Source organism: Macaca nemestrina, chromosome 7, assembly GCF_043159975.1.
Source record: "Macaca nemestrina isolate mMacNem1 chromosome 7, mMacNem.hap1, whole genome shotgun sequence".
Classification (NCBI taxonomy): Eukaryota; Metazoa; Chordata; class Mammalia; order Primates; family Cercopithecidae; genus Macaca; species Macaca nemestrina.
Window position 1 is genome coordinate 89,634,885 of NC_092131.1, and position 24,403 is coordinate 89,659,287.

The window sequence follows — 24,403 nt, forward strand, 5'->3', positions numbered from 1 at the left end:
GTTAGGAAAAGGGCCTGGCACACCATATGTGTCTGATAGATGTTAGCCATTGCTTGTGTTTGACTTCCTAGGATAAGATAAGGAACGTACTGAAGGCAGGAGAGCAAGGGAAGCGGAAGGAGAAAGGATGGGGATTGCCCCCATGCCCTCCACTCCTGTAGGCAGAGTCCCTCCAGCATTCTGTGTGAGGAGTCCACACTGACAGCAGCGCCACCCCCTCTGAATACCACCCACTCCCAGACACACTCCAGATATAGATATTCCCTGGGGCAGTCCTCATTACAGGGAAAATTACACCCTGAGGGACAACAGGCAGGACATGCCCAAGGCCAGTGAGGACTACAGCCCCTAGAATCCCCCCAGCCTAGGCTCCCGGGTTCCCTCCTCCCTTATGGCTGCAGACAGCAACCACCAAACAAGAGTCTGCCCAAGTGGGTCTCCCCACCCGAGGACGGTGGTTTTAGGTGCTGGAGACGGCAGGGGAAGACTGGGAGAGCAGTGTTGGGGTTGAGTTGGGGGTTAGGGGAAGTCCTTCAGCCTCAGGCAGGAGAAAGAGCAAAATGAAGTCCCTCAGCTGTGTGTGGGGACAGAGAACATGGCCAGGACCCAGGGGCTAACAACTGCAGAGCTGGGCCCCCCACTGTAAGCCTGGGAGCCTGGGAGTGTGGGCTATAGGGGCTCTTTGGTGGCCGCTGGGGTTCCCCCAATTCTGGGGAAAGTGCGGTCCTGGGGATTCTCGTGAAGACCTAGTGTCTGGCAGGAGGAGGGGCAGACAGGACAGCGAGGGGGCCTGGGAGGAAGACTAGGATGGAAGGGAGCTTGAGAGCGCAGGGAAAACAGCGCTGGAGGCCTGGAGGCTTAGATGAACCTAGGTCGGTGGGCCTCAGCCTACCATGCGCTGGCCCAGTTAAGACCCGTGCTCTCCTGCCTCCATGCCATTTCCACCCTACAGCTCAAAGGAAGCGCTCTTTCCTTTATTCTGTCCATCAAAACCTTACCCAGAGGCCATGTGCGGCCCTGTCACACCCCTGCCCACAGGTGACTGCACTGACATGGAAAACCTCACCTGGTCTCCCCTCAGGAAGGGCCTGGGAGCATCTGGATGGTCTTATCTCAGAGACCCCCGACCCTGCTCCCAGCCTCCAGGCTCCCAGGGTCCTGGTGGTCTCTCTATGCCAAGGGCCATGCCCTCTTCGTCCCCAAAGAGTAGCCTGGATCTCTTCCTGTCTGTCCACAGAGACCCTGGGCTGCCCTGGGAGTTCTGCTTGTTGTAGGCACCAGACTTCCGTGGTATGCAAGGTGCATGGTGGGTGTGGGGACAAGTATCCTCAGCTGAATCCTGCAGCTGTTCCTGGACCCCTCCTCCCCTCCACATGCCCCCGGCACCCCCAGCAGCCCAGGCCAGTTTGGGTTCACTCTGGCTTTCTAGTTCCTGCCCAGGGAGTGGCACCTCCCTAGACTTTGGCTGCTCATACCTGCATTCTCAGCCCCTGCACCGGCCTTTGATACAGAAAGCTCCAGCTCCCCTGCTCCTCCGTGGGGTTCCTGATCCTTGGAGACCTGTGCTCCACTCCCAGACCAGCTCCAACAAATGGAATGTGATGCCACCCGTCCCCAGGCCAGATCCCCAGGGCTGGCTCTGGACCTTCTCTGTGGCAGCGCTCGTCCTCCTACTTGGAGAGCCATGACCCTGGGCCCTCTGCACTGTTATCCTCTGGGGGCCTCTGGTGAACAGCACTCCTAGCATCGGGTTGGAGGTGGACTTGCTGATGGGCTGTCCCCAGCACCCACACATCATTCCCTGCAATCTACCTTGGGAACCCTGGGTGGACACCCACTTTTTAAATAGTCTAGGCATGGTGGCTCATGTCTAATCCCAGCATTTGGGGAGGCCAAGGCAGGAGGATCACTTCAGGACAGTTCAAGACCAGCCTGGGAAACATAGTGAGACCCTCATCTCTACAAAACAAAAACAAAAGAACCCAAGTACTCGGAAACCAAAGTATGGTGATTCTCCCAGGCTCCATGCCTCATTCCAAGTGCTCAGGTCAAGAAGCAAATCCACCTTGATTGGTTCAGATTGTTTGGAAATTCCAACCTGGGTAAATGATGGAGGAGTGCAACGGAGCATAGAAAGACAAGGGGGCTTCAGGTTCCTCTCTTCCTACTAAAGCATGGATCCTAAGCAGAGGCTTCCTTGGTTCTTAAGCTTTCAGCAGCTATTCGACCTTTGAACACTGCAGATGGTGGGATGCTAGAGGGAGCTTTAGGAAATGGGAGGCAGGGACAGGGATAATAAAGGGTCCGTACAAGACACCACCCTGGTTTCAGGAATCAGTGGTGAGGGCCCGTTTCTTCTCCAGATACTGTAAGGCAGGCCCTGGACCTGACTGTTATTATTTCATGGCCAGGGGCATGTTGAACACACTGTATTTTGTGTTGAAGTCTCTTTGAATCATCACCTGGTGATTTGCATTCCTAAAACTCAAAATGTGGGCATTTATGTGGATATTTTAATACTGTTCTTAGAGGTAGCGTTCGAGGCTACCCCTTAATTAATTTGATTTTTGGAATCTGTTTGGAGAGAAAAAGTTTCACCAGGAATGCATTATTGGCCTAGCAGGGGCCCCCTTCCACCTCTGCAGGCACAGACACATGCACCCGAATCCCCTCCACAAAGCCTGCTTGCTGTTCAACAAACACAGATGCAGAAGCCACTCCAGCGGGAAGCAGGGTTGCAGCAGCGTCCTCTCAGCCAGAGCTCACTCCGTCCTTCTCAACACTTCCATGGACTCGCCCCAGCGCCTGGAGGGCAGCAGAGCACAGGCTCACCCGGCACAGTATGCTTGAATCACCGCTGCGGTCCTGTTTCCATTTGAGAAATTTATTCACGTTGTTTAAGTTTTATTTTTATTACACGAATAGTACCAGCTTATTGGAGAAACATTAGAGAATAGGAGAAAATAAATGAATAGCAACTCCAATTCCTCTGTCCAGATATTCAGAAATCTTCCTGTGTGTAGGCAAAAGCATGCATGCACATGTGCACACACGCTTCCAGTTACAATAGCTGTGTAACAAATTACCTCCAAGACAGAGTGGCATAAAGCAACCGTTTATTATCCATGAGAGGAATTTGGATGTGCATAATGCGGATGGTTCTTCTCTGCCCAGTAATGTCTAGGGTCTCAGGAGAGACACTTGGAGGCTCAGTATCATCTGAAGCCTCGTTCAGGTCAGTGGTGCGAGTTGGTGGCCAGTTGCTGCTGTTGGCCTCTTCAAGCGGCCAGGGCTTCCTCACAACATGGTGATTGGGTTCTGAGGGCAAGTGTCCCAAGAGATAGAGAGAGCCAGGCAAAAACAGCTTTTCCGACCTAACTTCAGGAGTAATGGGCATCTCTTTTACCACCTCATATTAGCTGAAAGATGCAAAGACCTGCCAGGCTCAAGGGAGGGAAGAGACACTCCACCTTCGGACAGAGAGTGGCAGAGTTCTGGAAATGCGTTCAGGACCAGAAATACTGCTATGGCCATTTTGGGGAAATACAATCTGCCATGTTAAAGTTTCATAATATTGTCATGCTACGCATACAGCTTTTCTTTTATTGAGGTATAACATTCACACAATGCAGGGCTCGAATCTCAAGTTTACAGCCCAATGATTTATTAAGTCTATAATCCTTTGTATCCCCCTACCCATCAAGACAGAGAACATTTCTGGCATCTGGAGGGTTCCCTATGCCCCTTGCTAGTCAATACGCACCCTCTTCCCCACCCTTGCACACTCTCTGACTTTTATCACTAAAGATGAGTTTTCTAGCCTGTTTTTCCCAAATGCATTATTAATAGTTAACCATGCCAGTACTCACTTTGAATAGCTGTATGGTTCACATACGTATGGAAATATCATCGTTTATTTAACCAATAACTTGTGGTATTGGGCCTTTAAGGTTTTACAACATTCATGAGGGAAAATCAAATGATCATATACCATGGCTCTGCCCAAGGGCACTGTCACTATGACCCACCTCATGAAAACAGTTGGCTGCCTTCACCCCCAACCTTGGGTTTCCTGGGGACAGTAATGGGGCCAGCTGCAGGCCAGACAACACCAGTCACAAGGGAAGATGGGCCCTCCACAAGGCATATATATGGCTTGATCCTCCTGGGGTTGGCCTGAATAACTTGGAAAGGAGATTTATTTAACCATTTTTCCAGTGGGAAGACTGTGTCCCAGAGACTGAACATATGTGGTGGCATGGTGGCCTGCCTTTCACACTGCTTTCCTGTATCTCTGCTTTCTCTGAGTGGATGGCATTTCTCACCTGTCTGTGTCCCTTCAGAATGCCTGGGCTGAAATGTACTTTGCAATTAAGTGGCACGGGCTTGCTTTATAGACTCTCCTTGTCTGTTAGTTCTAAGTGTTTCCTATAAGGGTGTCATCATATTTGCCTACAACCAAACAAGAAGATGAAAGGGAGGAAAGGGTAGAGGCATGAGGAAGAGAGGGGGAAGGAGAGGGGAAGGACTGGCAGGAGGAAGAGAGGAGCCTCTGTTCTAATTTTGCTAGGGGGGAAGTCAGGGTTTGTGGGGTCATATATCATCATGTTGAGTTTACAAATAAAGACACCAGAGGCCACTGGTGCTCAAACACAGGATGCAGACGCTCTGTCTGCAAGGCGTTTTTTTCTAAGGAAAATTAAATTCCAAAAATATTTGCACTGACTTGGAAAAAAAAAAAAAGCTTCTCCTCACGTCTCCCAGTTTCAGCTGCATTCCTCATTTGTATGTTGAGTTTGAATCACTTTTTAAAAAGTTTAAATAAGAACAGAAGCTATCCAAGATCGGAGAACACATTGTGTAAATGGAAAGAACATGCTAAATGGGAAGCAAGAAAAATTGGAGAGAAAGCCCCTTCCCTATTAAATGGCATGGAAAGGCAGCCCTCAGAAGCTCCCTCCTGATCATCCAGCCATGGGATGGCAAGGGAGAGGGCCGTGTAAGGAGTGTCGTGCTTGGGACACAGGTGGGGCCAGCATGAGAGGGAAGCCCGGGCAGTAACTCCAGGATAGGATGAAAGTGCCATCCCCAGAAGCAGAAGGCAAGCCTGCAGAGTTTCACTGTGGGCCCTGCAGATTTGTCAGAAGGGCATCTGCAGACAGCACCTTTTAGGAACACAAGTGATTGACTGATCCCGGTGGCCTTCCTCAGCTGGGAATAACAGCAGAAGGGAATGTCTTGGGATCCAGAGATGGGACCAGCTAGCTTGCCAAGCGCTTCTGGGCCTCTGCCTGCCCATGGAACCATTATCGCTCCTGGGTGCCTGCATAACTTAGGCCAGTGCTGGGTGATCACTGCACTCCTCTCCTCTGCCAAACCCTGAAGAGCTGCCTCCCAGGAGGGACACCTTGCCATAAGCACATCTGCTGCTGCATCCTTGGCTCCACACAGGAAAGATCTGCTTGCGAGGCTCCCTGGGCCTTATGTCCCATTACGGCACGGCTCTAGGAGGGTTCCATGTAGGCAGCAGCAGATGGGGCGGGGACAGACATGCAAGATTAAGAGCCCCGGGTGTGACTTCGAGTCACCATTTCTGCTCTGTTAGGTGAGGGACTTGGAGAAACTGATTCACGTCAGGGAGATGAGAAATGACAGGCATTCCACTCCTGTTAGCTCATGGAACTCCTTACTACTGCCCTGCCAGAAAGACTCAGACAATGAAGCTGGGGCCTGGTGGCCAAATCACTGGCCCCAGGATAGTGGTGAGCTGAGGACCACCCACCACCCGACTGGGGTTCTTTCTCCACCACCTTCCCCGGTTGTCCCCACACTGCTCCCACAGCTCTGTACTGGCCTTGGACCCGCCTAGCAGGAGGCTGCTCCGCGGGACCTCCCAGTGGCAGGGGAGGCTGTGGACTCCAGGTTACCCCTTCTCCAGCCACCCACCATGCCTGGTCTAGGGTCCACTTGGGACACCTTCTTGTGGAAAGAGAGCATGGCAGTCACAACATACCCCACAGAGCGAGCAAGCTGTTTGGGGTTCGGAGCGGGTCCCCTCCTGCCTCCTCCTCTCTCTCTACTGATGAGCCTGCCCCTTCTGCCCTGGGAAAACAGAGGCCATGGGAAAAGTCCCCATACCCCCACTGTTGCCTGTGGACCCCAAGGCTCTGCCCTTCCCTCTGTGTCTGGGTTGCGCCGTCCACCTCCGCCCCTGCTGTCCCCCAAGACCAGTGCCTCCTCCTGGTCCCAGATCCTGCTTCTGGAGGACAGCCCTCCGCAGGCCCAGCAATTCCTAACCTTCCCCCTGGGCCATGGCCATCGGCTAGAAACACATGGTTATTTTCTCTTTTTTCATGTCTTAAAAGACAAACATCAAACAAGAAATCCTCCCTTGAGTCACTCCCTACCAACCCTCCACCCCTACCCCAGTTACTGCCCTATCTCTCTCTTTCTCTTTCCGGAAAATTCCTTGATAGGCTGTCTATCCTGCTGTCTCCGAGTCCTCTTCTTCCTTCCTCTGTAAAAAGCAGCCTGGCTTTCACCCCCTGCACACCTCCCAGCGGCTCTGGCAAGGCCAGCACTCGCCTCCAGGCTGCTCCACCCAGCACCGGTCTGGTCCTCATCCTTGTCTCTGCCTGCCTTGGGCTCCACTGGCTGCTGGTCTCTCCCTCCTCCTCTCCCCATTGAGCACCGGGGACTCCATGGGAGCCACTTCCCATATCATCAACACTCCCTCTACCCACAAGCCCAGAGTTCTCCTGGCCTGAAATACCATCTGTGCAAACAACCCCACACGTGTCTCCCACTGGCCTCTCCTGCACGCCTGGGCCTCTCGGGTCTCCGGCCCCTGCTCCACCTTGTCTCGCCTGCCCCAGAGAATGGCAGTTCCGTTGCACGGGCCATGCATTTGAGTCCTCTTGGCTGCCCTCCTTCCACACCATTACTCTAGGACATGGAAGTACGCCCTCCATGGGACCACTGTTGCCCCCATGACTGCCACCACCCTGGTCCCTGTGGTCACCACCTCCTGCCTGGAACATTGCAAGTGGCCTGGCCTCACCTCCCTGCATGCACACGTGCCCCTGCAGTCTGGCCTCAACACGTGGAAAGGGTGGCCCTTTCACGTACAAGCCACATGTCCCTTTGCTGTTTGAAGGCCCTACCATCCACCAACTCCCTGTCCCATGAGAGACAAAGCCAAAGTGTTGATGCTGTGGCAAGGCTGTGGATCCGGCCCTGTCACCCCAGTGCCCTCGCCTTCCGCTTCTCTGCTTCCAGTTTCAGCTCTTCCTCCCCTCACCCCAATTCCAGGGCCGGCTGTTCCCTCGGGGTCCCCCTTCCTGGATTTCTTCAATGTTTACTCGGATTTCTCCATCTTGGAGATGTTTTCTCTGGCCCAACTATTTAAATTGCAACCCCTCAGCCCACCCTGGACACTTCCTATACTCTTTACCTGCTTTGTTTCCCTTCTTATCTGTGTGTGTGTGTGTGTGTGTGTGTCCCTCTGTTCAATGTAACAGAATGTCCTCTCCATGGAAACAGGGGGCTGTGGCTGCCTCTGTGGGGCCCCGATCAGAACGGACTCAAAGCCGGCTCAGTGAGGAAGTAAACGACCTACAAAGTCAGTCCCACTCCAGCATCTCTAGGCTCTCGCCCTGCCCATCACTCAGCGTCAGAGTCAATCTATAGTAGACGACTCTTGGATCTCATGCATGGAAGAACACAGTGTAACCTGGGTGAATCCATTGAAAAGCAAAGTGCAGAGTGGGCAGAGTTGCCGGGATCACACACGAAAAGCAAATCCAGGAGGCAGGTCAGTTACAGCCAAAGAGGAGAGAAGTGACAAAGATGGTGCCTGGCCCAATGAGCACTTCCAAAGGGAACAGCTTCCAAGACACAGTGTTCAGAGAGGGCCTGGGGAAAACCCACGAAGCCTTTAGGGCTTTGCGAGATGACCCTATTCCTGATCGGATGCCGAAGTCAGAAACTTAAAGGACACAGCAGAGCCCAGGGGGGTAAGTGCTCAGACCCCAGCCCTCCTAACACTGGCTGTGTGACCTGGCAAGGCATGGAAGCTCTCTGTGCTTCAGCTTTCTCATCTGTGAAATGGAGATAGAAATGGGATTTGTCTCGGTGAGTGCTGTGAGCATTAGATGAGTGTAGATACACATCTATGGCATCTAGCACATAGTAAGTGGTATTAAGTATTTGCTATTAATTTTGTACGAGCCTATAAAATTATGCCAAAAAAACTAATTAACAATAGCTTTCTTTCATCTTTCATTTTAAGAATTGGCTCAGAGTTGCATATCAAGTAATTTATTTAAATACAATTTTTCACAATATATTTATACATTATATAATATATAAATTTTCACAAATGTGCTTCATTGTTTACATAGGTTCCAGTCTAACCCTTTGTTTTGTTTCACTATTGACTGTGAAAGTTGCTGTCCGTTTAAGCAGACTCCCGTTAGGTGACTTTACCCAGGTCTGGCCGTCCTTTGCCTGCCAGGTAGGTGGGAACTGATGGAGGAAATAAGTTTTCAGAAGAGGACAGAGCCAGGAATGAGGGGATGAAGAGGCCCAGTGTATGGAAGGCCCTCCCAGGAGTGCTAAAGGTGGGCTCAACGGGGAGTCCTTGCTTCCTTCCTTCTTTCCTTCCTTCCACCAACATTTGGATGAACAGAAAGTACAGGTGATCCACAGGGATCCCATCAGCGTCCACCATGGGCTTAGAATCAGGTCAGACTTGGTGGAGGTACTGGAAGAGCCACAGGCTTCAGTGAAAGCATGAGCTGCACCCCTGCCCAGCTTGACCCTGGAGACACATTGGGGAGAGGGAGCATGAAACCACAGAGCCCCAGGGAAGCCTGGGGCCACTGGGACCCCTGAGGGGTGTGGGTGGGAGCAGCCCCAGGGCCAGGGCAGGGAGCAGTGGTGGGGAGAGCTTGGAAGTCCTGCTCCTGTGTCCACCCCACTTTATTCTGTTCCTCTAGGACAGCAGCATTCCCAGCCCAGCCGCCTTGTGTTGGTGAGGGTCCAGTCCCAGGCTTGCATGGGTGGAGGCTGGGTACATTCACATCAGCCTTCCTCGGGCACCTCTCCTGGCTGCTCCCCTCTGCTCCCCAAAGCAGGTGGGCTGCAACCTGGAAAACCCACCTCTTCTCAGGACCACCTGCAACTGTGAGTTAGGGAAAGTTCTGGCAACAGAAGCAACCTCATGGTCTCAGGGCTCATCCCCCATCTCATAACCCCCTTCAGGGGGGCCACAGACACCTGGGCCTGAGCTTCAGCACCTTCCCCATTACCTGTCCCCAAACAGGACTGCAGATGCCCCCAGGAGGACATGCATTTAAGACCAAGGCAAATGCAGGCCCCAGAGCATTTCTCTCTCACAGAGCCGCAGTCACCTGTGGAGCAGGAGCACCAGGCGGATCGGAATCTAAACTAAGTGTAATAAGTATTCTCAGCTAAGGGGCAGTATTAATAATAGAAAGCAGACAGAGGAACCATAAAAGAGCCAAATGGAAACACGAAGGGTTGGAAACATAAAACGCGGAAATACAAATAATGATAAACGAGACCTGCACACTGAGGCTTGCAGCAGGAACGTCCCAGGCTGGGGGCCGGTGTTGTGGGTAAGAGGGTAAGTCAGGCACGGAGGGCACCCGGGATGCCAGGCTCCCATTAGAAGCAATGACCTAGATGTGCACAGAGACACAGGAACCTACTATGCGGTTCTGGCGCTGAGTGAACATAGAAACCCATCAAGGCCAAGAGTGAAATAGTCCTTATGTAAGTCAAGAGTACAAAACAGTACTGAGTGACAAGGAATAAGTGGATAAGCAAAACGTGGTCTATGCAGGCAAGGGAATATGATTCAGCCTTGAAAAGGAAGGAGATTCTGACAGGTGCTGCAACATGAACAGACCTTGAGGACCTTATGCTGAGTGAAATAAGCCAGGCACAAAAGGACAAATACTCCGTGATTCCATGTATGTGAGGTGCCTGGAGTTGTCAAAATTATTGGGACAGAAAGTAGAATGGTGGGGGCTGGGCAAGGTGGCTCACGCCTGTAATCCCAGCACTTGGGGAGGCCAAGGCAGGGGGATCACCTGAGGTCAGGAGTTCGAGACCAGCCTGACCAATATGGTGAAACCCCATTTCTACTAAAAAGAATACAAAAATTAGCTGGGTGTGGTTGCGGGTGCCTGTAATGCCAGCTACTTGGGAGGCTGAGGCAAGAGAATTGCTTGAAGCTGGGAGGTGGAGGTTGCAGTGAGCTGAGACCATGCCATTGCGCTCCAGCCTGGGCAACAAGAGCGAAATTCCGTCTCAAAAAAAAAGAAAGAAAAAAGAAAAAAAGAATGGTGGCTTCTAGGAGTTGAGTGGAGGTGGGATGAGGAGTTAGTGTTTAATGGCAACAGTTTCGGACTGAGAAGATGAAAAAGTTCTGGAGGTGGATAGTGGTGATGGTTGTACAACAGTGTGAATATACTTAATGCCACTGAACTGTACGTATAAAAATATTTAAAATGGTAAATTTTATGTGACATATATTTTGCCACAATAAAAATAAAATTAAGAAGTTTCAATGTAGTAAAGAAATAATTTTAAAAACAAAAATAGAATAGTGTCTTATACTGGGACACAAGCAAATAGAAGGACACACATTAAAATACTAGAACGCTGAGGGGGATGGGCACAAAAGAAAACTACACAGGCGAAGGGGCCATGGACCACAGCACGTGGCAGACAGTGCTCCCTGCCCAAGGCCAGAGTGCAGCATCAGGAATGAGCAGCAGGCAGTGGGGTGACGGGTGATCCCAGGGTAGCCTCCCAAGGCTGCAGGAGAGTCACCATCCCACAGCCTAGCCGGTGCCCCAGCACACCCAACAGCCCTTCCAAACCCCCGGCTCCCACAAATACCCTGACAGCTATCTGGGCTTCCCCTTCCCCTGTGTGGCCTGGCAGAGTAGAGTCCAAATCCCAGCTGCCCTAGACACTTGTCCCATCCTGGCTGGCCCGTGGCCCACCCATGCTGGGCTCATGCATACAGTAGGTGCTCAGAGAGGTTCTGTTGAGTGAGAATAATGATGGGAACTGAGAAGGGGGAGACCTCTCTTAGCCAGGAGAAATGGCACAATGCCCCTTTGGGGAAGCCCAGTGGATGATCCTTCAGATCTCCGGGTGGTAAACCTCATTTCCGACCTCAGGAGCGTAAAAGTGGCCCTTTCTCTATTTTTCAGTAACTGAACTCGGTTTTAATTTTAAGCCCCAATACCACCAGGTAACGAGGACTTAATCTCCACCAGTGCAGGGGCTCAAGCTTGCAGGCCAACCTGACCCTCTCTAAGCTGCCTTCTTCTCTGACCAATTCTCTGTGGTACGAGGCTCAGCTGGGGACACAGTGGCCCTGCAGTGACTGCGAGTGAGCCTAGTCACTTGCCTAAGCATGACGACTGCTGCCTCAGGGAGCAGAGCAGGCCCTGCTGTGGCCTTCAGGAAAGGAAAGGTGGAAAAGCTGTTTGTATACTGTGGCTAAACCCTGAGTTTGCTACACCCCTTCCAGGCTTGTAATCGGCATTCCAGCCCACGGTGATTGACATCTGGCACACAGCAGCACTCCGGGCGCCACCCACCCTCCATGAGTATGCTGCTGGTTTAATTGATGTGTGCAATTTTGGGGATCACTGAGTCCATCAGAATGCCAAGGAGGAAGGGGGTGGAAGGCAGGGCAGGGCAGGGTGTGCCTTGCATGGGCAAAGAGGTCAGAAGTGAGCATTACATCAAGCAGGCCCGCAGCAGCTTTGAAGAGCACTGTCAGGACAGGAGACAGTCCTCAAGCAGCAGCACAGGGCAGACCCCGACTGTGCGCACCAGGCGTCCCGCCTGCAAAGCCCTTCTGGTTTATCATCAGAAGGGGGGAATATTGCAAAAGGGTATCAAGTGGCTCACAGACAACTGCCTGCTGAATCACTGTGGGGAGGGGTCAGGGACCTGTAGGTGCCGAGTGACCACAGCTATAGCCCCAGGACATGTGGTTAGGACACTGTTGGTGCTGAGCACGTGCTAGCCACTTCTTGCACACAGGACACTAAGGCACTGCTCTGGCCACTTGGGAATGGAGGGATGGACTCTGAAGTCTCCGTGCTTCCTGCGCATGTGACTGCAGAGCCCTGCTCCCCTCACCCAGATGTCAGGAAATGCACATTCCTGGCCTTTTAGGCTTCTGTAGAAGGAAGCAGGGTTTTGCCTGCCACCAAGACAGTTCACTTCTCAAATGTTAAAAGACTGTCCTGATGCTGGACAACCACAAAATAAAAAGCATCCACAAGGCCAGGTGTGGTGACTCACGCCTGTAATCCCAACACTTCGGGAGGCAGAGGCAGTGGATTACTTGAAGTCAAAAGTTCGTGACCAGCCTGGTCAACATAGTGAAACCCCATCTCTACTAAAAACACAAAAAGTAGCCAAGCGTGGTGGCTAATGCCTATAATCCCAGCTACTTGGGAGGCTGAAGTGGGAGTCACTTGAACGTGGGAGGCAGGGGTTGCAGTGAGCCGAGATCACGCCACTGCACTCCAGCCTGGGTGGCAGAGCAAGACTCCATCTCAAAAAAAGCATCCACAAGAATGACCAAGTGACTGCTCAATGGCCACAGATGTTTCTGGACCCTGGGGGCCCCTGTTTTGCTGAGATGAAAATCATTGCTGACTGCTTTAATGTTGTTTAATTTTTTTTCAAACCTCTTCAAGCATTCCTCTAGATTTCTAGTATTCAGAATTATACTGTGAGCACAGAAAGATTTAGGACTGTTCTTCTAATGCCTTAGACAGCCTTGTGCCATTGGTCTCAGAGTAGAGAAAAATATATTTATGCTGTGAAACCTAAATACCCAAACATTGGCTCTAATAAACTAAATCCATTTTAGCAAAGATTCATATGCAGAGCCCCAGTTCTTGTACAGATTCCTCAGAGCAGCACGTGCTGTTCAGCACTTCTTCCTTTATAATAAATGGCCAGGCGTGCAAAGAACTGTTTGAAGAGCCATTAGAGAGTCAAAGTCAGCTGTGGTGTGGACAGAGTGGGCAGTGGTATGCCAGGAAGTGCCCAGGGTCACGGGTCTAGGGCATTGTGGAGAGAGCATCAGAATTAAGGACAGCAGCATTGCTTGGTCCTGAGCTGGGATTCCACATCCAGTTGGGCCCAAGCATGATCTGTATGTAGTTCTATGAGGCCTGGGTGGAGGGTGTTGGGAGTGATTGAATGTTTGGAAGTAAGTACAGGGGAGTGAGGCCTGATTCATCCAGGCTATGGGGCTGGGTGAAAATGGCCAGGCTCTTAAAGGTTTGGCACACAGAGGAGAAAGCTGTCATGAACAACACTCACATCTCACAGCCCCTGAAAATAGGCAGCTTGTCATCTCTGCGAGGTGGCCTCGCTGGTGTCCCTACAAGCCCAGGTGTGAGCTGGAGGATTCGCAAGCAGGCTGGTGACACTTTCCATCAGTAGGAGCCCCTCTACTTTCAAGCACCTGCCCCCGACTTCACGCAGGGAGTATACAAGGAGTCTGCTTGGGACTGTGCATGGGCCTGAAGGACAGCCCAGCCTGGGGCTATGAGACGCAGCTGCCCAGCGAGGTGCTGGCCGGCCGGCCAGCAGCCACCACCCAGGCCCAGCTGCAGGGCTGGGTTTCCTGCAAACCGTGGTTCTGCAGCAGGGTAGGTGACCCCGAACTGCCTGTTTACAGTTTTCATGCACCCTGGGGACACCATGAGCCTCCCCAGCCCTGTGGCCTTGAGCTGCTGTAATCTAGAAATACCGGCAGCTGCCTGTCCCCTGAAGCCTCCCCACAGCTTTGAGCAGTGGTGAATATTGGTTAATCTCTCCCATAAACAGTTGTTTTCTCGGCGACTGCCCAGCTCGTGTTAAATATTAACAAAGAGCCGCCTCCACAGCCGCTCACAGGGTGTCTGCTTTAAATATTGAAGTAATTGCTGTTCCTGTCCCCGAGTGACTCTTTGGCTCAAACTGTTCTGTGAGTGTTCTTGCCTCCCTGGTGACTGCGTCGTGTGAAATGTCCGACATCCCTGCTTGCTTGCTTTTTCTTCACCCATTGCTCTCTTTGTCTCTGTCCTTCCCTGTCTCTATCACTGTTTCTCTGTCTCTCTCTCACTCAGTGAATAGCACTAAAAAATGTAAAGGCTGAGGGATGCATTCAGTCCTGGGTGCTGAGCCAGGCTGCGTGGAGATGCCCCAGGCAGGCTCCTGCTCCATTCAGATGCTGCGGGAAGCAAGTGGCCTTTAAGTGTTGCTGCCTCACATGCACTTGGTTAGGTGTGAACAGCTGGGGCCTGCACCCCACCCTTCGCCCCCATCTGTGTGTGCACACATGTGTACTCATGTGCCCAGAGGGTTGTGGAAATGCGGTGACTGTGTATATCCTTTACGTCTAAGTCCTTCTCACTGTTGGCACTTTCCATTCCCTTCAGGGTTTGTGGAAGACACGCCTGTTTTCTTCCCTGGGCTAACTGTGAAGCTCAGAAGAGGACGAAGGGCCCCGATGGCAGATGAATCACACAGGGCTGTGCGGCCTCAGCCCCATGGCCGGGGAGTTTAGTGGCCTCCTGGAGGAGAAGTTGACTTTGGAGGACCTGGAACACCGTGGCTGCTGGGAGTTGGGGCTGTGTGGGAGGCTTCTGTCTCTGTGTGACATTTGGTCATAACCACTGGACTTTGGAACATTCTGCTTAAAACCACAGCTTTGGCTGGGCACGGTGGCTCACGCCTGTAATCCCAGCATTTTGGGAGGCTGAGGTGGACGGATTTCTTGTGCTCAGGAGTTCAAGGCCAGCCTGGGCAACATGGTAAAATCCTGTCTCTACTAAAAATACAAAAATTAGCTGGCCATGGTGGCTCACACCACTTGGGTGGCTGAGGCAGGAGAATCACCTGAACCCAGGAGGTGGAGGCTGCAGTGAGCCGAGATCACGCCGCTGCACTCCAGCCTGGGCGACAGACTGAGACCCTGTCTCAAAAAACAAAACAAAACAACAACAACAAAAACCCCCACAACTTTACCTAGACTCAGCTGTGAAAACTTCAGTGAATCTGGCCTCAAATTGTCACTATGGGGGGAACCACTGGCAGGTGAGTTTGTTTAGATTCCTCCTTCTGGATTGAGACCTGGGGTTGGAAACACCATTGAAATTCCCTGTAGAAACGAGCTCTGTCATCCAGAGGAAGGGGCAAGCCCCTCCCACCCCCACTTCTCACCCCTTGCCCGGGGTCTCTTCTCCATTCCTGACCAGCAGCCTAAGGAAAGCCTCAGGTAGAAATAGAGAATTATCTTCCACCACTTGGAGCCAGAGATTTCCAGCCGGGTTTTGTGAGACTCCAAAACAGCTATGCATGTCCTCAGAGCTACTGAGATCGTCTCCAAACAAAACTCATTGAAAGTCATTGTCATGTATTTCAAGAGCTACTGTGAAGTTCTCAGGATAAAATGAAAATGAACTTCAATTCACTTTAATTTTTAAAAGATATGTTCTTTTAATATCCTTTTTAAAATAAAAACAGGGAAAAGCGGTAGTGGTTTCAAGTTTGCAATTCCCATCCGGCCCAGGTGAGGCCACAGGGCAACCTCCTGTGAGAAGAACATGGCCTCAGGAGGGCAGGTGGCACAGTTCACGAGCCTGCAGCGAGTCTTGTGCTCCGCCTAGAGCCGGGGGAGGGGCTGTCTGCATCTCACTCTCCCCAGTTCTAAGAGAAAGTAGTAGTACCTGCCTTAGGGTGTTGGTAGAGAACTAACTTAGATCTTGCTGGTAAAACTCAGTGCCTGCAGGCGTGAGCTCACAGCAGGTGGGCTACAGGCACAGTCCTGGCTACAAGTCGGGCAGCTGTCTTGTCTCAGGAGACCAGGAAAGCCTCCAAAATGCCATGGGCCTATTGGTAAGGGACAAGTGGGCTTCCCTGCCGGGTGGCCTGGTGACAGGGTCATTAGCAGTTGAAAATTTTGAGAAAATGATTCTGCGAGCTGGAGGGCAAATGGACAGGTGAGGATGGAGGAAAAAACCAATATCCGTAACTCAGATCACTGTCAGGGCAAGGCTGGGAGTGAGGGAGCGGGGGATCCCTCCTGAACCCCAGAGGAGCACAGGCTGCAAGCTGGTGGCCTGGAGGCCTGGGGGAGAGGAGCGCAGCCAGGGCAGCACTGTTGCTGGAAGTCTGTGGAGGAAGCTGCCTTGTCAGTCAGCCTTCCCACCCCAGGCATACAGTGATTACAACCTCACGCCAAAAAAAAAAAAAAAAGGCTTTTTTGAAAAGACATTAACAAACTACTGGATTGGGCTCCATCCTTAGACCTCATTTAATTTTTTTTTTTTTTTTTTTTTTTTTTTTTTTGAGACAGAGTCTCACTCTGTCGCCCAGGCTGCAGTGCAGTGGCATGATCTTGGCTCACTGCAACCTCCACCTCCTGAGTTCAAGCGATTCTCCTGCCTCAGCCTCCCGAGTAGCTGGGATTACAGGCATGCACCACCATGCCTGGCTAATTTTTGTATTTTTAGTAGAAACGGGGTTTCACCGTGTTGGCCAGGCTGGTGTCAAACCCCTTACCTCAGGTGATCCTTCCGCCTGGGCCTCATAAAGTGCTAGAATTACAGGCTTGAGCCACCACATCCGGCCTCATTTAACTTTAATTACCTTTAAAGGCCCTGTCTCCAAATACAGTTGCATTGGTGGGTAGAGCTTTGACATAAAAATCTGGAAGGACACAAACATTCATTCCATAACACCCAGAGAGCAGCAGCTACAGGAGGCCACTAACCACCTATAGGACTGGAGAATGAAATGGAAAGTGGAGCTATGAGAGCTCATGAGCATGATTGCCTCTTATCCAGAAACCAGGATTCACCCTCTGGCTGCTGCTTCGGAGCCTAAACATCAACAGCTCCACCACTATTGTGACACCCACCACCAATCTGCAGATTGTAGTCACTCTCAGCTGCCAGCTGCTCCCAGAGCTGGAGAAGGGGACATGCTTTCTCCCATGATCCAGACTTCCGGCCTCCAGTGCCTCTCATTGGCCAGAAACTTGCATCAAGAGAAGCTGGGAATATAGTTCATAGGCTTCCAGCCCTGGCAGTTACAAATTAGAGTATAGAGTGAAAAGTTAGAAGCTATGTCGACAGATAAATAAACAGCACAGATTGCAAGATGGAGAAGCACAATCAAGAGGCAGTTACTCTTTGTCCACGAGAAAAATGAAAGGTAATTCAAACATCTGGGGGCCACGGGTGGGGGGAATATCAAAAAGTTGTCTATGAAAGCCACAGTCTAATCACGAAAAAACTAAAAATATGTTATGGTTTTCTGTTTTGAGACGGAGTCTCGCTCTGTCCCCCAGGCTGGAGGGACAGCGGCACAATCTTGGCTCACTGCAACCTCCACCTCCAAGGTTCAAGCAATTCTCCTGCCTCAGCCTCCCGAGTAGCTGGGACTACAAATACATGCCACCATGCCCAGCTAATTTTTTGTGGTTTTAGTAGAGATGGGGTTTCACTGTGTTAGCCAGGATGGTCTCGATCTCCTGACCTCAAGATCTGCCTGTCTTGGCCTCCTGAAGTGCTGGGATTACAGGCATAAGCCACTGCGCCCGGCCATGTTATGGTATGGAGCAAGAAGAAAGTTTATGAGAGACAGACTACATTCAGCCTTGACACTGAACTCATTCTCTCATGTGGCCCCACGAAAGCCATCATCCACAGAGAAGGAAACCACTTGGCTGCTATGAATGGTACTTACAAAGTTGTAAAAATGCGAATGCCATTGACTTGTTTTCAACACAGATAAAACTTGACAAAGAACAGAAAACTTAATTACGCTCATCAAACAGAATATTATGCCATCCTTGGCACTGCAAAAGAAAAACCCACCAGACAGAGGAAGAGAAGGGGAAGAGGGGAGGGGAGACAGAGGACGGGACAGGGCTTCAGGGGCCTCGACTGTGTGCTGAAGATTCAGCAGTCTCAACTGGATGGAAAAGCAGTAAATGTTCAAGTCTACATTTATAGGTGCAAATCTAACAAATGTGAAAACTGAAAATCATGACTGAGAGGAGGTGGGGGGTGGTGGTAAATGAGTGAAATTCTCATTTTTAATAGTACAGAAACAGTAGATACTGTTAAAGGATAACAAACGAAGAAGTGATGGAATAGGCATATTGACTAAAGTTATGACGGTGGATAGATTGATTTTTTTTCTTTTGAGATGCAGTCGGGCTCTCTGTTGCACACGGTGGAGCTCTCAGATGTGTCGACAGAGTCTAATCGCATCCCTTCAACCTGCAAAGCTCTGAGGAGGGAGGGTTCCAACAGCCCCCTGTGACCAGACTCCCTGTCTCAGCACCCTGCAGGGCAGGTGACCTTATGGCCAATGAGACACAGGGAACATTGGCTTTTCTCTCCCTGATGAGCAGGGAGGAGCAGTTTGAGGCCATGATGCACAGAACGAGGTGGCTGTGTTGTGACTGCCAGGGAGGGAGGAGCCACCAGCAGCTGATGTGACAGAGGAGAAGGATAAAGGAGAGGTTCTGGTGACAGTGCTGGGCACTGTGCATGGCAGGGGCCTACCTGCCTCCCAAGTTCTTGTTGTGTTGACAGAGATGACAAAATGTCATCATTGTTTAAGCCGCAGCTCACTGGGTGCTTGGCAGCCCACTCCCCCAGCGGGCCCTGAAGCCCAGCGGTACCATGGCTTCTCAGCTAGTGCAGGCGCTCGGCTCAGTCTTCCTCATGGAAGGGATCCAGCGGGCCCTGGTCTCACAGGGTGGCCCGGCTGGCTTTCAGGCTTGCTCCTGGGGACACCTCAGGCAAGACAGGAGAGGTGCTCTATGCCACCAGGCATTCATTCATGCACTGGTTCTGTTGGCAAATGTGTTGACACATGCCACACCATGCTATGTGGTGTGGACCCCATTACCTGTCATCTTCCTAACTTGACTGCTACCTTCCTAAGGGGAGGACAGTGGCCTGTGTGACCCAGATCCTCAGTGGCCAGCCCCGGGAACTGCTCATCGTCTAGGAAACAGACTCTCGTCAGATCCAAGCCCAGCTCCTAGGGGTGGTTGTTGGTGCTATCTAAGCAGGACCCTCTCACACACCCTCCCACCCAGCTGCATGGCTGAACCCTGTGGCTGGCAGCACTTCACACACATAATTCCATGGCTGCCACTGGTATTTAGTGTCCCCTCCTCCTGCCCAGCCCCTCCAATCAGGGTGTCCTTTCTTCCAAGGCCCTGACAACTCATGGACACACTGCCTTCCACACCTCTCCATTCGAGCAGTTTCCCCAGCCCTTCCTTGCTTCTCTTTCTCCTCTGCTGCAGTGCATTCTCCTGATACCGCGGGAATGCTGAAAGAGGTCTCTGGGGAAGTGGTGCCTTGTCACCTGCAGGCCCAGCAGCCTCAATTCAAATACATCAGCACAAATTTGCACTTCATTTACTCCACTTGATTTCTGGGATTCCAATTCCAGTACCGGAAGATGTGTAAACAAGAACGTCCAGATGGTGGTTGCCCTGGAGGGTGGGCGTGGGGGCAGGAATTGATGGCAGCGGGGCACAGGGATGCCTCCTGGGAGCTACTGATGTCTTCTGTCTTGGTCTGGGTGTGATTTACAGGGGTGGTCTTGGTTTGTAAAAATTCATCGAACTGTACTCATATGATGTGTGCACTTTTTTTGCTATCTGTAATATGTCAATAGATAGAAAGGTTTCTGTGTGGGTGTGTATGCTTTATATAATTGTTGATTTAAAAATAAGGAACACTCCGAGTAGCATTTCACATTAGTGAACAAAGGTAACACAAGGCGGTGCTTCCCTGCAAGTTGAGTCCTTGCCCCTTTTCACAGGGGCCCTGCCTCTGTCTGTGCCCTGGCTAGGGTTCCCACTCCGTGGTGGTAGCTGGAGGGAACCTGTGGGCACCTGTCTGTCTTTGCCATCGTCCTTGCTTTTCTTCATCTGGCCACCTGCCAGGATTGTCGCTGGATCTGAAATTGTCCTGTTTACTGCTCTGGAGTTTCCGGTTTGATCATTCTGTGGGGTGGTTGCTGCAGGCCTGGGGCCATTGGGCGTGGGTTTCACCAAATGCAGTAATGTTTATATCCATCCATGCCTTTACAACTTTTATATGAAGGGAATTAAAACCAAAGTATCTGCCATGATAAACGGCCATACCCTTGGTTCCTACCAGACCTTCCTGTAGAACTGGAGCCTGGCTCAGTTCCAAGAAGGATAAACTTAATATTAATGATAATAATACTTTGCACTTGGTCTAGTAAAAATATTTTGAATATAGCAGAGGCAAGGATATGATTGTTTGCTTGGCGCTATTTATCAGGAAGTGCTCCTGTTTGTTTATTATGGTAGGGCTTTGTATACAGAAACTATTTTTTCCTTTCTTACAACCGGGGGCCATATTTCTTGTTGGTTGCTACATCCAAAGTTTAACAGGAAGTTACTGTTCATATTTAAATGGTATGCTTTTAAAACATATCTGTAAATAGCTAAAGACGGAATGGCTGAAGGTGTGGAGTTGTTTAATATGCTCACTGACAGATATTTTTGCACTTCAAATTACCTCTCAGTCATTGTGAAACAGGAAATTTGAAAGCCTTAATGCTTATCTGTCCTTGAATCTGTGGAGGTTTAGAGATACTCAGAAAATAAGGAAGTTGTTTTGTTTAATTGCAGGGTGGATCTGAAGAATTACTTTGGTTATATCTGAACATATTATATGAAAGCAGAAGAAATAACTTGGAAGAAGCAAAGTCAGTATCTATATTCTCTCCTAGTTGACATGGGAAAAAAAGAAGACCTTTTCTATGTAGCATGGTAGCTGTCTTCTGTGCAATAATTATTACAGAGTTTTCTTGCAGATCCCTCATTTCCTCCGGGGGCCACCTCTTTGGTGTGTAATGCATCACCTGTGGGGACTCTCTGGTATCAATAAAACAGCAGCACTGGGATGATGGGTTGGAGTCGCTCTCAGCCAGCAACAGGTCCCTTGGATGTGTATTGCAGCAATCCATCTCCAGCACCAGGCCTTGGATAATGTATTATTTGCAGGATAGAATCACCCAAGGAGCAATATACTCAGGCTCTAACTCACTTTAATTCCATGATGCAGCTTCAGGTTGCTTATTGGGTCCACACTGCAATAATTCAGTATTATTAATCCTTTGGAGTCACAGATCTTGCTACAGCAAATTTGGCCTTAGATCCATCCCAGGTGACTATATTACTGCCATAAACTAGTGGACATAGCGTCTGTGCATCACAGACCCATGGCATCGGCTGGCTCAAGAACTTGGAAAGCCTGTTGACTCCTACTTAGATGTCTCTCTAGGTTAAGAAAAAAAAAAAACAACTATGGGTTGATTCTGCAGAAGCTTAAGGGCTTGTAAAGCTAGGGGTAAAAAGAGTTCTGGTTTAAGATGGTGGATTTTGCACATGGATTTCTTTCCCCTTCCAAATCCCACTAAAGAAGTACAGAATGAAATAATCTCCCAAAACAGGAAGGAGAAGTGAAGAAGGGGTTATATGCAAGCAAGGCATGGGCACAGGGAGATGGAACACAGAGGGTGCAGGTTATAGATGTGACAGAGCCAAGGACAGGGTGCCAGATCAGAGACATGAGCAGCAGGGGCACAGCAGTGACCAGTTCTCCCCACAGAGCTCGGAGAGGCTGCAGGTTAGAGCTGGGAGTAAGGGAAGGGATCACACAGAAGATTTTAATAAAAGGTTGTCAACAAAACACTTGTGCTAGGCAGTCCCTTCCCTAAACCCCTCCCTACTTCACAGAGAGACTGACAATCAGATCTTTGCCCCCAGGCAAACAAAGCAACAAACTAGAAGGCTATCTTCTAAAGACACAGACCTTGGAAATCCAAGGTTCTAGTTTAGGGGTTTGTGCACTCCCATTCTAATATCAAAGGATGCTCCCAAGACCATTAAAATCCTACAAAGTCCACTGGTGTGCAAGCACCAACACCACACATGAGCTCCCATTCAAGTGTTTTATTAACTCAATGGTGAGGCCCATGGAAGACACACAGCATGCCAGCTACCGTGAGTGTGATCCCTCATCCTCACATATGAACAAAGGACAGAGGACCACCAGGCACACAGGAAAAGTGAGCCATCCGAAAGAAAAAATACCAGGAATATTAAACAGAATAGTTGACCCTACAGGAAAGAAAGGTAATCAAGGGAGCATTTATACAAAGAGATACAAATAGGAGAGAAAACATAAGAGACCCAAAGGATTACTCCAAGAGGGGGCAACACCCAACTAACAGTTTCAGAGACAGAAAATGGAGAGAAAATTATTATCAAAGACAAAACAGAGATTTTTATAAATTACCTTCTGGTTTAACATGGCAAAGACAATGCCCAATTTACTGTTCCCTCTAAAAAGTTCAGCAAAATGACAATGAGAGGATAAACCTGTAAAGATGATGAGAATGGGAGGACAGTCTAAAACCATCCACCTGGAAGCTGGGAGGCAGATGGATAAGTGGTGACTGTTAACAGGGCCAAGAAAGCTGAAGCCCACACTGGCTCTGAGGAAAATCCAAAAATGGGAGAGCCCTAAAAGTTGGAAGCATTAGTTAACTGAAACCAAAGGGGTTGAGTGAAGCTCAAAAGAGGAAGACTGACTGAAAATCTGAACAAGAAATAGGTAGACCTCCCAGGATCCACTACGATAAACCCATTAAAATATAAAGATACAAACAGGTTTAAAATAAGAGTTGACAAAATGCATAAAATAGATTTAAAAATATATACTATTTGAGCACTCATTCAAAGAAAGCAGGAGGTGCTAACAGGTATGAAATTTCAGAGCAAATGATATTAGCAGAGGTAAATAGGGAAATTTCATAAAGACAAAAGAGGCAATTTACCAAGAACATATAAAACAAACCTAAACATTTATGCACATCATAGCAGAGTTTCAAAATACATGAAACAAGAGTGAATAGAACTATAAGGAGAAATGAGCAAGTCCAAATTGTAGTTAGAGATTCAACATCTTATTCTCAATAATTTGTAGAACAAATAAATAGAAAAATCTGTGAGGATACAGAAGACTTGCAAAATACTTTCAACCAACATGATCTAATTGATATTTATAGAACATCCTACCTAACAACATAAGAATACGCTCTTTTGCAGTGCATATGGAACATTTACTAAGATAGACTATATTCTCGGCAGAAGAAAAAAACCCTCTATAAATGTATAAGGATTTAAATCAAATAAAGTATGTTATCTGGAATAGTTGTAGAGAATCGGTGTTAGTTCTTTTTTTTTTTTTTTTTGAGACAGAGTTTTGCTCTGTCACCAAGTCTGGAGTGCGATGGCACAATCTCAGCTCACTGCAACCTCTGCCTTCTGGGTTCAAGCGATTCTCCTGCCTCAGACTCTGGAGTAGCTGGGGCTACAGGTGTGTACCACCCTGCCCAGCTAATTTTTGTATTTTTAGTAGAGACAGGGTTTCCCATGTTGGCCAGGCTGGTCTTGAACTCCTGACTTCGGGCGATCCACTCACCTCAGCCTCCCAAAGTGCTGGGATTACAGGCGTGGTTAGTACTTTATTAAATGTTTGGTAGAATTCAGCAGTGATGCTATTCGGTCCTGGACTTTTCTTTGTTGAGAGACTTTTTATTACTGCTTTAATCTCCTCTCTCACTATCAGTCTGTTCAGATTTTCTCTTTGTGATTCAGTCTTGGTAGGTTGTATATGTCTAGGAATTTATCCATTTATAAATTTCTTCTAGCTTATGTGACTTTTTGGCATATAATTATTCATAATAGTCTCATGCTCTTTTGTATTTCTGTGGTGTCACTTATGATGTCTCATTTCATTTATGATTTTATTCATTTGAGTTTTTCTCTTTTTCTCTTGATTAGTCTAGCTAAAGGTCAATTGTCTATCTTTTTTTTAGAAAAAACAACAATTTTGTTGATTTTTTTTTTTTTTTTTTTTTTGAGACGGAGTCTTGCTCAGTCGCCCAGGCTGGAGTGCAGTGGTGCGATCTCGGCTCACTGCAAGCTCCGCCTCCCGGGTTCACGCCATTCTCCTGCCTCAGCCTCCCAAGTAGCTGGGACTACAAGCGCTTGCCGCCATGCCCGGCTAATTTTTTTTTGCATTTTTTTAGTAGAGACGGGGTTTCACTGTGTTAGCCAGGATGGTCTCGATCTCCTGACCTCGTGATCCGCCCGCCTCGGCCTCCCAAAGTGCTGGGATTACAGGCATGAGCCACCGTGCCCGGCCCCATTTTGTTGATTTTTTGTTTTGGTTTTCTGGTCTCTATTTTATGTACTTCTGCTCTA

The 24,403-nt window shown here is 49.5% G+C and overlaps 1 long non-coding RNA gene across 1 annotated transcript in view; it reads right to left on the bottom strand.

Moving 5' to 3' along the window:
- Positions 1-8,378: 8,378 nt before the first annotated feature.
- LOC105499243 (uncharacterized) overlaps positions 8,379-24,403 on the bottom strand; it is a 39,399-nt gene continuing 23,374 nt past the window's right edge. The window contains exon 4 of the long non-coding RNA XR_011626054.1: positions 8,379-8,821. This is a non-coding gene — a long non-coding RNA (uncharacterized lncRNA). The remainder of the gene's footprint in view (positions 8,822-24,403) is intronic.